Source organism: Anastrepha obliqua, chromosome 6 (genome assembly GCF_027943255.1).
Source record: "Anastrepha obliqua isolate idAnaObli1 chromosome 6, idAnaObli1_1.0, whole genome shotgun sequence".
Classification (NCBI taxonomy): domain Eukaryota; kingdom Metazoa; phylum Arthropoda; class Insecta; order Diptera; family Tephritidae; genus Anastrepha; species Anastrepha obliqua.
Genome location: NC_072897.1, coordinates 60,686,146 through 60,699,957, shown reverse-complemented (window position 1 = coordinate 60,699,957; position 13,812 = coordinate 60,686,146). Strand labels below are relative to the sequence as shown.

Sequence of the window (13,812 nt, the reverse complement as noted above, 5' to 3'; positions counted from 1 at the left end):
CTGCTTGAAAACACTTGAATTGTTGACACTGGCATACGGTGAGAGTACACTGAGTCAAAAAAATGTTTAAAAGTGGTATAAGCCTTTCACAGAAGGTGGAGAATGCCGACCATAGCTCTGGACGCCCCAACACATTAAAAACCGATGAAAATGTTGAGAAAGTGAAGAAAATTGTTATGGAGAATTGTCAAATCACAATTAGAGAAGTTGCTGAGGATGTCGGCATATCGGTTGGAGTGCAGGGTACACTCCTGGAGTTTCTTTTCAAATGCAGGTTAACTCCAGTTTAGTCACTGGAGTTTCTTTTCAAATGCTGGTATACTCCGCATAGTCATGTGATGCTCACATGTTATTGATTACGCTGTCTGGGCTCAGCTGTTCGCCCATGACTAACTCAAGCGTTTGGCGTTCTTCGTTGAAACGATCGCAGTAGAAGAACACGTGCTTCGCGCTTTCTATTGCAGGGTTGCAGCTTGGACAGAACAAAGTGTCCTCCAAGTGAAAATGATGGAGGTACTCCAAGAAACATCCGTGGCCGCTCTACATTTGGGTTAAATAGTAATCTACGTCACCGTGCCTTCTGCTCACCCATTGACTAGTTTTGGGGATAAGTCTATAGGTCCAACGTCCGTCAACAGACGAGTCCCATCTGCTTTGCCATTTTTCTAACGAATGCAGACGTTCTGCAGCTTTCGCTTCAGTTGTCGGTTTTACTCCTTGTCTGTCATAAAGTTGTCCCATTTCCTGCACAAGTATATCTATTGAGAGCTTTCGAACGCGTCGTCTGATACGGCCCTGTATGAGCACGCGACTCTTAGTGCATTTCGCCGGTGCACTTAAGCTACTGGTCTAACATTCGATGGCTTAGCTCCTGCCCATATAGAAGCAGCATATAAGATGACTGAATTCATCACACTTGCCAGGAGGTGCCTTCTGCCGCCTTGCGGTCCGCCTATGTTTGGAAGAATTCTTGTAAGAGCACCGTTAACTGCCGCTGCTTTGGAACACACAGTTGCGAAATGTTGCTTAAAGCAGAGCCGTGCAGCAGTCATTGCGCCTAAATACTTTTTGCCTTTTGCGACAGTATTTCATGGCCACCTATTCGCAATCTCATACAGTTACGAGGACCGCTTCTGTTTTTTTGTACGACCACCATTTTGTCACCATTGGTAAGATTATCATGATATAAATCTACCTCAGGATTCTTGGGCTACAGCCCCAGGATTTTCCTGCTAGACGTTTGTAGGTCATGAGACCCTTTGTTGTTTGGATAAGGTTGCGTCAGCATGCCTTTTCCAGTTAAACTTGGCATCCAGGTTAAGACCAAGATACTTAACTCTTCTGGCCAAACCAATAGCCACCCTACGCAGATCTCTCTCATTCCTGGTAAAATTATTTTCCTAGTGAAAGGAATGATGGCTGTTTTCGACGCGTTTATATCTATACCTACCGCAGTACACCATCTTTTGTCAGGTTTAAAGCTCTTTGTAGTGCGTCACAAAGAGTGGTATCGAACCTACCTCTCGCTATAATTATAACGTCATCCGCGTATACCTGACATTGTTTATCAGTAAGTGAAGCTGGTCGTCTACTACTAGGCTGCACAAGAGGGGTGATAAGACCCGCTAACCCCCTGCGAACATCCCTTACTTGTTTGTGGCTGAATTGTACTGTCCGCTGTATTGATTTCAGTATCAATAATCTTCTACATTGCTCTTAATACAAAGGAGGAGAGACTAAATGGTCTGAAAGATTTAGCCTTTTTTCCTACTTTTGGTATGAAAACCACTTTGTTGGTATGTATGTTAGCGGAAAACTGTCTCGCATTATCCCAACTGGATGTGGTGGCAGAATTTTATTCAGCTATACCTATTTATTTTCCTAATTTCTTGACTATATGCGGTTAGAATGGTAGCGTCTTCATCTCTGCGTTTGGCTTTATTAAATTGCGAAGCGCTGACAGCTCATTCGATCATCATGACGTGTTGGTTTTGTATCTTGGGTTGGTCTCTGAACAACTACACTCAAAGCTAATAGTAATAGAGTCGTTGAGACTGTTTCTTCTGGCATCACATAGTTTGTAGTACCTGACCGCTTACGCATGCTAGGTAAATTTATACCTAGCACATTCCTAAACTTGTCCAAGTCAGTGTTCTTGGGGTTTCTTCTCAGATTTTCATTAGTGATTTCAGTTTTCAGTTCAAACTGAATTATCCTGTGGTCTGATAGGGACGTCTCGGAGGCAACTTTCCAACTTGACACCAGCTTTTCAACCAGATTGTTGCAGAAGGTCACAGGACTTCCTGTATATTCCTCGTTACGAAAGTTGGAATGCCCCCAACATTTTGCATACTTAGTCTTGATATAAATTCAAATTTTACAATACATTCGGCGAGAACATATTCGCAGAAAAAAGTTCCGTTATTTTTGCCTTTGTTCGTGTGATTTGGAACAACATTATTTGCGTCGTTAGAAGTTTTAGCCGAAGCAGCTGCTTGCATCAGTCGAGTGTAATTTTCTTCAAACGCGTTGTTAAAAGATGACCAGTTGAGCGACGGAAGGCTTTCATGTGGAAATCATATCGAATTAGCCTTGAAATGGCCCTGGTCGATGATTTGCCTGGACATGATTTCCAGCTTTATAAAGGGATTTCTGCGAATTCTTTCTCGAACGGCTTTTATGGCTGCACTGGTTCGAACCACGCGTGGACTACCACTTCTTTTTCTCTCTGTCACTTCAGATATTTTGAAAAAACGATTGATCGTGCGATAAACAAACATTCTCGAACTATTAAGTTTCTTCAGCAATTCGTAAATCTCACTTGCACTTTCACCACACTTATGTAATGCAATCACTGCAATGCGATTTTCCCCACTACTTTGTTAATAAGTGAAATTTGCCACGAAACTGAGTACAATATATGAGAAGACAAAGCATACGAACAGAAGCGAAAACAACAGAACTTTTTTTGCGAATTTACTTCAGCCATATGCATTGCAAAATTTGTGACAGAATTTATGACAAGACTAAGTAGATTGTAAAATAAAAGTAAGAAATTAATAAAAACACAACTCGTTTTTTTTTAATTCCAACACTTGGCTTCTTTACTTTACGATTGAATTCCTTTATTACTTGTCGTTTATTTGCTTACACGCTCCACCTATCACTGAATAATCTATGCGCATGCACCTTTGCTTATACATATACATGTGCTTAATAACTATCGTAATTTCCAGATATGGCAGCTCGTATTTTCTGGCGAGTTCTGTCTCGCCATTCATCAACACATAGTTGAATGAGTATGGCAGGCGGTGCAGATACATTGTCTTCTCCACTAACTCAATGACGCTGCTACTCTCTGCATCATCAGCATATTCATCATCATTCTCTTGTTCATCAACTGCATCAGCATTCTCTTCACTAATGCTACCCATACCTGTTTTCTCGATGGTTTGTGCTTCTGCCTCTGCATCCGAAAACTTTAATCTTGCACCACCATCCTTTTGTAAAGTAGGAGATTTACCGCTTCAAAATTTTTCGCAACCATTATCCGAGTGGTCGGATTGTAAATTAGATTTCGCAGCTTTAGTCTCATTTTTATCCATAAAGTCACCGAATGTTATTCACTTGGAAGTGGCCAGGACGATTCTTCAGCTTATCGTTGAACCAGCTCACAACTTCCGAGCAACCTTTTGTGAGCTAGGTACTTTTTTTTGGTGGGTGAGGTAGAGTTCAAAATGCCTTCGTACTTACAGCGGCCATCGTCAACCGCGTTGAATTATGTGCCACTAAAACAGTCTCTCCTTCTCTTCTGGTGAGCCTCTCTTCCCGGAACTCTTTTATGCATTACTTCGGGAGGGCCCAGAATGGCTTCCATGAAATGGACCAATACTATTCATCCACGTCTGGGTCCACCATATTTGTACCGTCATACCAGTGGTATGATCAGGGTCCTCTCACATGAGCGTATGAAGGTTAAACGCCATCTAGAGTTTATTTTCTATCTGCAGCAAAACAGAAACATCGGAAGATAATGCGACAATACAATATTACAACGTCTTATAACGTCGTGAGTACTTATGTTCACTCCGGTGCATGAGCGTCTCACAACAATCCGCATCAAAGTCCGTTTTTTTAACATCTCGCTAATTTGCGCCCACGCCCCGACGGAAGAGAAGGACGATGCGACCAAAGATTCCTTCCATGAGCGCTGTCCCCGGCACGACATAAAAATCGTGCTTGGGGACTTTAACGCCAGGGTGGTCAAGGAGGGAATTGTTGGTCCCACTGTCGGAAAATTCAGCCTGCACAAGGAAACATCCAGTAACGGATAGAGCCTGATCGACTTCGCCAGGGCCCGAGATATGGTAGTCTGCAGAACCGGATTCCAGCACAAAAAGATACACCTGGCTGTCTCCTGATCGAAAAACACGAAACCAAATCGATCATGTTGTAATAGATGGAAGACACGCTTCTAGTGTTTTAAATGTACCCGCCTCTGTGCAGCAAAAACGTACATCTAACTACGCAAATAGTGTTCGACATCGAAAAGCTGCAATCACAACAGACAGCCAGAAGATTCACCACTCGACTCTCACTCACTGGTTGGCTTGCGTGTCCTGTGCGGCGGCCGATGTTCGCACGTCGTCCTCTATGGACATTTATTTGTCAAACTTCGCGGGATTAAAATTTCGTTCTTGTTATTTTTTTCATGAGTTGGCAGCATTGTTAATAACATCTGGACCAACTTTCATGTGAATGTCATTATCAGTAATATATTTACGCTTGTGTTTACCAAACGACCAAAAGTGCATTTTTCGATTTTTACAATGTCTGATTTGATTGAGCAGAGAAGTGCCATCAAATTTTTGTTTGCGGCTACGGAAACGTTTAGCGTGTTGCAGAAGGCATTTGGTGATTCGACCATGTCGCAGAAAAATGTTTATAAGTGGTACAAAGACTTCAAAGAGGGTCGAAAACGTGTTGATGACTTGGAGCGCTCCGGACGACCATCTACGTCAACAGATGACCAACGCGTCAATAAAGTGAAGGAGTTAGTGCTCAAAGACCTTACTGATTGATCGGAATATCAGAAGGGTCTGTGAAAACCATTTTGAAAGACCATTTGGGCCTACGAAAGTCAAATCTCGTTTGGTACCGAAAACTCTCAATTTCTTGGAAAAAAAGTCGTCGCGTTTATGTGTGTGAAACAATGCTTTCAGACTATCAGGACAAGCTCAAACGCATCATTACGGGAGATGAGACTTGGATTTATACTTACGACCCTGAAACAACCGACCAATCAAGCGAATATCGTGCTAAAGGCGAGGCCAACCGAAAAGAGCACGTTGAATTCGTTCAAAAATAAAGGTCACGATGACAGTTTTTTTTCGATTTTCGTGGTGTGGTTCACTATGAATTCCTTCCACCTGGTCAAACTGTTAATAAGGAATATTATTTGAGCGTTAAGCGTCGCTTACGTGAAGCAATTCGTGTAAAAAGACCAGAATTATTCGCCAACAATTCCACGCATATAGTTCCGCAACCACCGTATTCGCCTGATTTGGCTCCGTGTGACTTCTGGCTATTCCCAAAACTCAAGAGACCACTCCGGGGAACGCGTTTCGAGTCGATTGAGGACATAAAAGCTGAATCGAAGAAAGTGCTGATGGCTATACCGAAAATGGACTATTTGGCATGTTTCGGGGATTGGAAAAATCGTTGGCATAAGTGTATTTCATCGAGAGGGGATTATTTTGAAGGGGATGAAATTGATTTACAAGAATAAATAAAGATTTTTCATTTTACAACCAAATTCACCTTTCTTTTTGCCCACAGTAGTACGTGTGATTGATTTTATGGCTTCCAATTGAGCTGTTAGGAAACGAATTACTTTAACCTCAATTTCACAGTGAACACAATACCGGTTTTAGGTTAGCGTTTGAAAAACGTAAGCATAATAAATGTCGCATGAAATTAACTGAGCAGAGTACATGCTATAAACCTCACGCAGCCCAAGACCTTTCCAAAGAATGCAAAACCGTGGAAATCGGTTCGTGCGTTCTGGAGTTATAGCGTCAGGAAGGAAAGCCCGACTTATTTTTATATTATAAATAGCTAAGCCGTTAAGTTTTAGGCTAAGCAGTACCTTAAAATAATATTATAGTTTTAAAAATGAAGAAATCACTTGAAAATGTGAAGTGAAAACGAAATTGAATACTTGTCCTCATTTGACGGAGTAAAAATAATACGTTACAGGTATAGTAGTTGATCCGCGAACTCCCCAAAAAGTGAGAAAAATTATATCATTAAAAAACTTAAGATTTATCATGGCGCCCGAGAAGGGATATAATGTGTGTTCTTAAAATAATATTTTGAACATAAGCAAACTATTATGGAAGTTATTTCCAAATACAAAAAATCGAATTAAGAAAAGACATAATTGGGAATAAAATATATATGTACTTTACATCCTACGTACTGATTAACAGTGCAACAACTGCAACAACGCGTCCCTTGCAAGTCCAGTTTCTCGTTAAAGGCTAGTGACAAAAGGTGGTGGAATAAAATAAACAAACAAACGTACAAAACAATACATAGAATACCACATAACTACACATCATACATATGTATGCACACGACATTTTTTTTTTGTTTTTACGAGGAGGAAGCATCGAAAACCTAACCCCGTCAGTGTGGTACTTGCACCTGAACTTAACTTCCTACCGTCGAAGTAGCAATCCACCGGTACAACCGTTAAGTATTTTGTCGGGTGGCAATTTGAGAACAAGACTCAACGTCCATCACTGTGCTGATGCAATGCGTCAAAAGTAGCATCTACTTGTTACCACATACTGTTTAGGTATTTTTGCTGAGAGAGCCACATGAGGTTGTTGGATAAGAGGATATCTTCAATTATTTCGTCACTATGATTTAATGATGGAGAGCCCTAAAGTGGGCTCCAGGCATTGACATCACCAAGAAAGACGTTGGGAGGGAGAAATAAGATTTGAGTATTATGAAGTTTCCTACTATTAAAACTCTGATGCGGCAGATTATAGAAGGTTATAATGACAATTAAGCTAATGTCTATTTAAACTGCTAAAGCGGATATGTTTGACGAAATGGGGATAGCTTTATGTCCGAAAGATTTTTTTACAAATAATCGGATTTGGAGATTTTATTTAATGTAGAAATATTGTACGAAGAAGAGTTCGGATTTTTTAAGTCATCGACTGAATTTATTGGTGATGTAGTTTTATTTGAGAAGTTTAGGCTTTTATGTTGAAAAGTTGTTTATGTTAAAGTTTTGATGATTGTTTTTTTTTTCTTGTTTTTAACTATGGAAATAGATGTTGAAAACAAGTTTGTATTACTTTGTTGTTGGTTACTTGAAATGCGATTTTCGGCAATAGAGGAGGGTGGTGAAGAAATATTTTTTACCACTTTGTTGTTGGCTATTTAGAATATTGTTAGAGGCTAAAGTAAGGAGTGGTGAAGCTTTCGTGTTATTTTGTTCTTGAATATTTAAAATGTTGTTTGTAGTTGCAGTAGGAAAAGGAGAAGAAATAAGAAAATCTTTAGTTACAGTAGAAAAAGAAGTAGAGCTATCGTTGATTAGAGGTGAAATTTGCAATTTATGTATTCATATTGCTTCTCTCACTGAGCATTTGTTGCCGGCTTTAATAACAATAATCTCTTTCGTTTGCTCAAACTTCGGGCAAAGATTGCTGGAAGCGAAGTGGCTACCAGCGCAGTTTACGCAGAAGATTCGAGTGAATGGTACTGGAAGATGGGAAGGAAGAGCGCACGCATCGTATGCAGGTGTTTTCTGGCAGCGTCTAGCTGTGTACCCAAGCCGTTCACAGCTTTTGCATCTCATTCATTTTCTTCTTAAATGACACAAAACGCGCCAGTCGTTTCTTTCTCGTGCTAACCGGTGCCAGTTGGACACTCCAAGTGAATCCAACCGGATTAATGCGAAACGCTCATCCATCGGAGTGAACGACAGTACTTGGCGACGAAGTCTCTCTTCCACAACAAATCCAACACCGAATTTTTCTTTCCTTGCCCCGTCCATCGCATCTCTTGAATGGCAGTGATGTCAGCCTTTACTCTCATGAGGACATAAACCAGCCGGACGGAGGCATCTTCCCCATTAAGGGACCGGATATTCCAGGCGCATGCCCTCAAATCGTAGTCCTTAGTTCGTTTGAAGGAGTTGTCATCAGTATAGGAAGTTCTCATCCGAGGCTTTATTCGTATTTTAATTGGAGAGATTTTTGCGTGGCGGGTCCGAAACCCAGCGCACAACCAGCTATCCGGGAATGCTTCACTTTTTAACGTTGGCTCGCTCCCGAACGGGTATTCCGAACCTCCCCGCAGTAAACTTGGGCTATTCCCGGAAGTTGTCAGTTCCGTGAACCATATGTAGAAGGATCGTCCTGGCCACTTCCAAGTGAATGGCGATCAGGAACTTTCCTCACTTTTCATGGATTCTGAGCTTATATTTTACAAGGCTTTATGCACAGAAAAATATCAGTATTTTTTCAGGGGCTTATTTACATCAACGGCACTTACCACGAGATATTTCGGGTTGTCGTTTTTTACTGATGATAAAGTCGGAAAAAACTCTGTAGTTACTCATTTTCCTTTTTTGCTCCTTGGTTGGAGACTAGAGGATAAAAGGGTAAAAAGTGATACACATACTTATATTATACAGGTGACTACAGAACCCTTGACTCTCAGGCTCAGGGAGCGACTTCAGAGGCTCGCCCACAACAAAAAGCCTATAAGTTATCACCTTCAGATCAAAAGCATCGACAGAGTTATCACTTACCGGACGGGAGTTAATGCAGGCCTCTACTTCCGATAAGAATGTTCTGAACTCCTCATAAGACAGCAAGGTTTTCATACCAGTCTCCCAAGAACCTCCCATGTGAGGTGCGGGGGCTGGATTGAATCGCTACTTAATGTTGAAATCATAAAAAAATTAGCATATTTTGGTTTTTGCATGCACGGTTTGTATTTATTTCGAAGCTGCTTCTCTGCTCCAACAAAATTCGTACCATGATCCGAAAACTAGGCTTTGCAATATCCTCCACAATTTATGAATGTTTTGAGCGCGTCCAGAAAAGCGGATGCTAATGAATCCCCTACGAACTCTAGGTGCATAGCGTCGGTACACATACATTAAGAAACTCAAATAACTTTTTTTTTAGTGTATGGAATTCATTTATTTTTTTTTTTCAAGTTGAAGGTCATTAAATTTTATTAAATGTATATTAGCTTAACTAGTTTTAAAAATAATTGAATTTAAATGCCCCCCATGCTCGTTGACACAAGTGCGGCATCTTAGTAAAAAGTTGTTCATTGCTGCTTTCAGAGTTGCGACAGGAATAGCCGCAATTGTTGCCCGAATGGATTGTTTTAGTTCATCCAAATTTGTTGGCTTTGTTTTATAAACTTCTTGTTTACATAAACCCCACAAGAAAAAGTCAGGTGCAGTAAGGTCAGGCGACCTGGGGGCCAACGAAATTCGGAGTTTCTTGAAATCAGTTTATTGGGAAATTTTCGTCGCAACTCTGTCATAACAGTCTGGGCTATGTGAGACGTTGCCCCATCTTGTTGAACCCACACAGAGTTGAAAGGAATTCTCTTTCGGCGTAGTTCTGGATAGAAAAATTCTTTCAGTATTTTCAAATAACGGTCTCCAGCAACCGTAACGGTGTGACCATATTCTTCAAAAAAATAAGGCCCGACAATACAGCGTGAAGAAACCGCACACCACACTGTCACGCGAAGAGGATGCAATTCCGTCTCGTGGAGTATCTGTGGGTTAGAAGTACTCCATATTCGACAATTTGGTTGTTCACATTGCCGTTTAAATCGAAATGGGCCTCATCAGACATGAAAAGGCAGTTTAACATGTTTTGATCTTCTTCCACCATTTGCAGGATCTTCTGGCAAAATTCCAAGCGAATCGGCAAGTCTGCTGCATTCAGTTTGTTAACCATTTGAATTTTGTAGGGAAATAAGTCTAAATCTTTGTGCATTATTGTTTGCAAAGACTGTCGGCTGACACCAAGTTGAGCAGATAAGCTTCTTGTTGAAACCCTTGGATTGCTTTGTATAGCTGCAGCTACAGCAGCGATCGTTTCCTCCGTCCGAACTGGTGGGTTTCGATGATAAGGCCTTCTTGCGACTCTTCCTTGCTCAGCAAAATTATTCACCAGTCTCATTATGGTCCATCTGCTCGGGGGATCGCCGCCAAACATCCGCCTGTACTCTCTCTGTACCAAAACTACGGACTCCAGTGCGTGATAGCGGCGGACTATCCAAATTCTTGTTTGCGTGTCCCAGTTATCCATTTTAAAGATCAATCTGCAAATTAAAACAAAAATGGAACAGATAACTTAAAAAGAAAAAAAGTTATTCAATTTTTTTTGGTAGCGGCTTTCATCAGCCACCCTGTATTTCAGAATATTCACACACAGTTACAAAGCCTAATTCTCAATATTTCCGTAGATCCAAAGTCGAAGGTAGGCGAGCGTTAGGTAGTTACGCTGTGACCGGACAACTATAGTACAAACTTTATCTTCTTTTCTCGACTTTTCATTTTTATGATTTCTTTGAATTGGCGTACATGAATGAAAAAAAAAAAACGCATGAACCTTTTGAAATGAATCATAGCTTGTTCCCTTCAGTATTAAATTCTCTTCTATTTGAACTAACAAAATAGATAAAAAAAAAATTTTCAAGATTTTTATACCAAGTTTAAGTGAATTTTTTTTTTATAGAAAGGCATTTTTTTATTTAAAACATCCAAAAAGTTGAAATTTTGGAATTTCTCTCAGTTTTCATAGTTCATCTAGAATAAAAAATCATGATAATTAGAAATCCATTTGAATTTTTTACTTAAGATAACAATTACGAGCTGTATCTTGTACGCCAGTTGGAAACTCCAGCGTTGCAGCGCTCTACTAATTTGTATGTTAAACATTTTTTTCAACTTATTTTAACCAGTACAAAAATTTTTTATACTTTTGAAATGTTCATTAAAAGATAGAAAAAACTTTGCAGTGCTTAATTAAAAGAAAAATCGCAAAGAGATGCAATTTTTAGACCTCATAAACCAGGCTCCCCCCTTAACTTCGTTGGAAAGACCAAGTGTCACACCTTTCAGTGTTGGAAGACTGAGTCCATCCATTGCCGTTTTCTCGTAAACAAGACTATGGTTGTTTTGCTCGGATTAACGGGAAGACCTTGTCTCATGCACCAGTCATCGATGTTGTCAAGAATCCTCTATACTTACGTGCAAAGCCTCCTTAAGGATTTATCCGATGTTAGCGCACAGACGTCGTCCGCATATGCTTGGACGTGAAAACCGAGTTCTTGCATCTCCACTAATAGAGAGTCTACGACAAAGCACCACAGCAGGGGAGAAAGAACACCCCCTTGGGACATCCTTGCTTGGCCCTGACTTTGATTTGTGCGTCACTGCTTCCACCAGCGGTTAACAACCTCTCAGAGAGTATGGAATATATCCATTTTATAATGGTTTGATTAACTCCGCGTCGTTAGGCTGAAGAACATATCGAGCCGAAAGTGGCATTATCAAAAGCCCCCTCAATGTCCACGAACACGCCCATTGTGTATTCGTCAGCTTCCAGCCCGGCTTCAATCTTGCGAACAAGATCGTGTAAGGCTGATTCACATGATTTTCCACTCTGGTGTCCTATGCGCAAAAGAAAATTACAATAGTCGGGTTCTTGACTACGCATATTGATTGTGAGCTTAAATGATTTAAAAAATTTCCACAAAGAGCAACGTTTTAAACAATTATCAACTATGCCAGTTCGCGTACTTCTCGGTACCACAGGCAAAACTTGCCTAAAGTCTCCACCCAGAATAATAATTTTCCCACCAAAAGGCGTCTCATTTTGGTGAATATCGCGCAAAAGACGATCTAAACACAACAAAGCTCTGCCAGGTACCATGCTAGCTTCATCCCAAATAATAGCTTTTGCTGCCTTTAATGCCTGACCAGCTTTAGTGTTTGGTTTTACCAAAGAAACTGACGATTCAGTCAACGATATGGGAAATTTAAAAACGCTGTGAGCAGTTCGCCCGCCTGGCAACAAAATTGAAGCTATACCTGTCCAAGCTGCGGTAATCACTGTTTCTCCAATACCACGAATATAGTGAGTAAGAGTTTTATATAGAAATGTTTGTCCAGAGCCACCAGGTCCATCAATAAAAACAGCTTTAACAGATATGCCCTCATCATTTAGCATTGTACATACTTCGTTAAAAATGTGTTTTTGTTCTCGATTAAGCTGATCTTTTAATGTTTGTGCGCATATCAAATCGCCTTCAATGTCAGTTGTTAAAGTTGTAAGGTTTCTGCAAAAGAAACTTCCGGCAAACCAAAATGTTTTAAAGATGTATTGTGGGAAAGTAAAATTTGATTAATTTTCCGCAACGCCAATATTTCACTTTCTACTACATTATTATCTCTTACAAAATCTTCAATAAAATATTCTTTAAATGTTGTCCAAAGTTCAAGGGGCGAAGTAGGTTCTCCAAACACGCAAATCATGGCAAAAATACGTCTTAACTGTGAGGGCATTTTGAAGGTAGAAACTTCTGTCAAAACAGCAACCCATTCCAAGTTATCCACTAATAGTTTTCGTTTGACGGCCGATTCCCAAAAAGAAGAGAGGAGCTCATTACCAACTGTCAATAAATCATTGTATGATTTAGGACCCTTTATGGAAACTAACAGTAAACCTAAATTCTGCCTATTGCGTTGGCTAAATTTTTTCTTCTCTGCCACGAACGTGAGCCTTGTTGCCAAGTGTAATGTTCAGGAATTTCTTGGTAAGTCAATGTATTAGCAAAAGTATCTATTGTATTCAGCTTAAAGTACGCAGTAAGTGTAGTGTCTCGGAATTCCGTAATCGCTTCTGCTATAATAGCACTGTCTTCACGAAAGTAAATATTTTGTAAATTTGGAAGGTGTACCGCAAGAGGTTTTACTGTGTGTGATTTTTCCTGCATTGGAAATTCAAAAAGTCTCCAACACGCTTCTGGTGCGCTTACATACCTAGCATCTACAAAAGTCGTTATCTCATCAAAATTAATGCAGTTACTAACAGGTTGTTCAATGATCTGAATACTTGCACAATCATATCCTTTATAGATATATTTATGTAGGTACTTAACACTTTTGATTGAAGAACATATTTCAACATTGATGTGAGCGGCGTATTTTTTTGTTAAGTATTTATTATATGGTACGATCCATCGATTATCTAATTCAATTTGGTTTTGATTGACTCGAACTAAAACTTTGCTCCCGTCATCGCGGCGACGATACTGGGAATACCCATTGACATCTTGCAAAGTAACTTCTTGAAATAGTTTTGGATATTTTTTTGTGCATTCTCCAGATTCAGACATGCAAGGCGATGAAGGATTAAGTGGGCCTCATGGACCATGCACCATACATTTTAAAACAATTTCATGAAGTTCAGGCTCAGTTTCTTTATTCGGAATTTCAGCACAAACAGCCAAGTCTATAATAGAAGCATCAATAATGGCATCTGCATCATGAAGAGCAACCAAAATATGTGCATGCGGTAGACCTCTTTTTTGAAATTCTATTACGTATAGAAAATATTTCACCCTTCCAAATACATGCTTTTTTGAAATATCATTTAAAAGATCTTTTAGTTTTTGCTTAAAAACTCGCGCTATTAACTCAGGACGCATTTGGGGTACTTGATACTGTTCAATGTTTTGAGTTAT

The 13,812-nt window shown here is 40.0% G+C and overlaps 1 pseudogene; it reads right to left on the bottom strand.

The window, feature by feature from the left end:
* Positions 1 to 13,812, bottom strand: part of LOC129250592 (uncharacterized) — a 58,155-nt pseudogene that overhangs the window by 31,451 nt on the left and 12,892 nt on the right.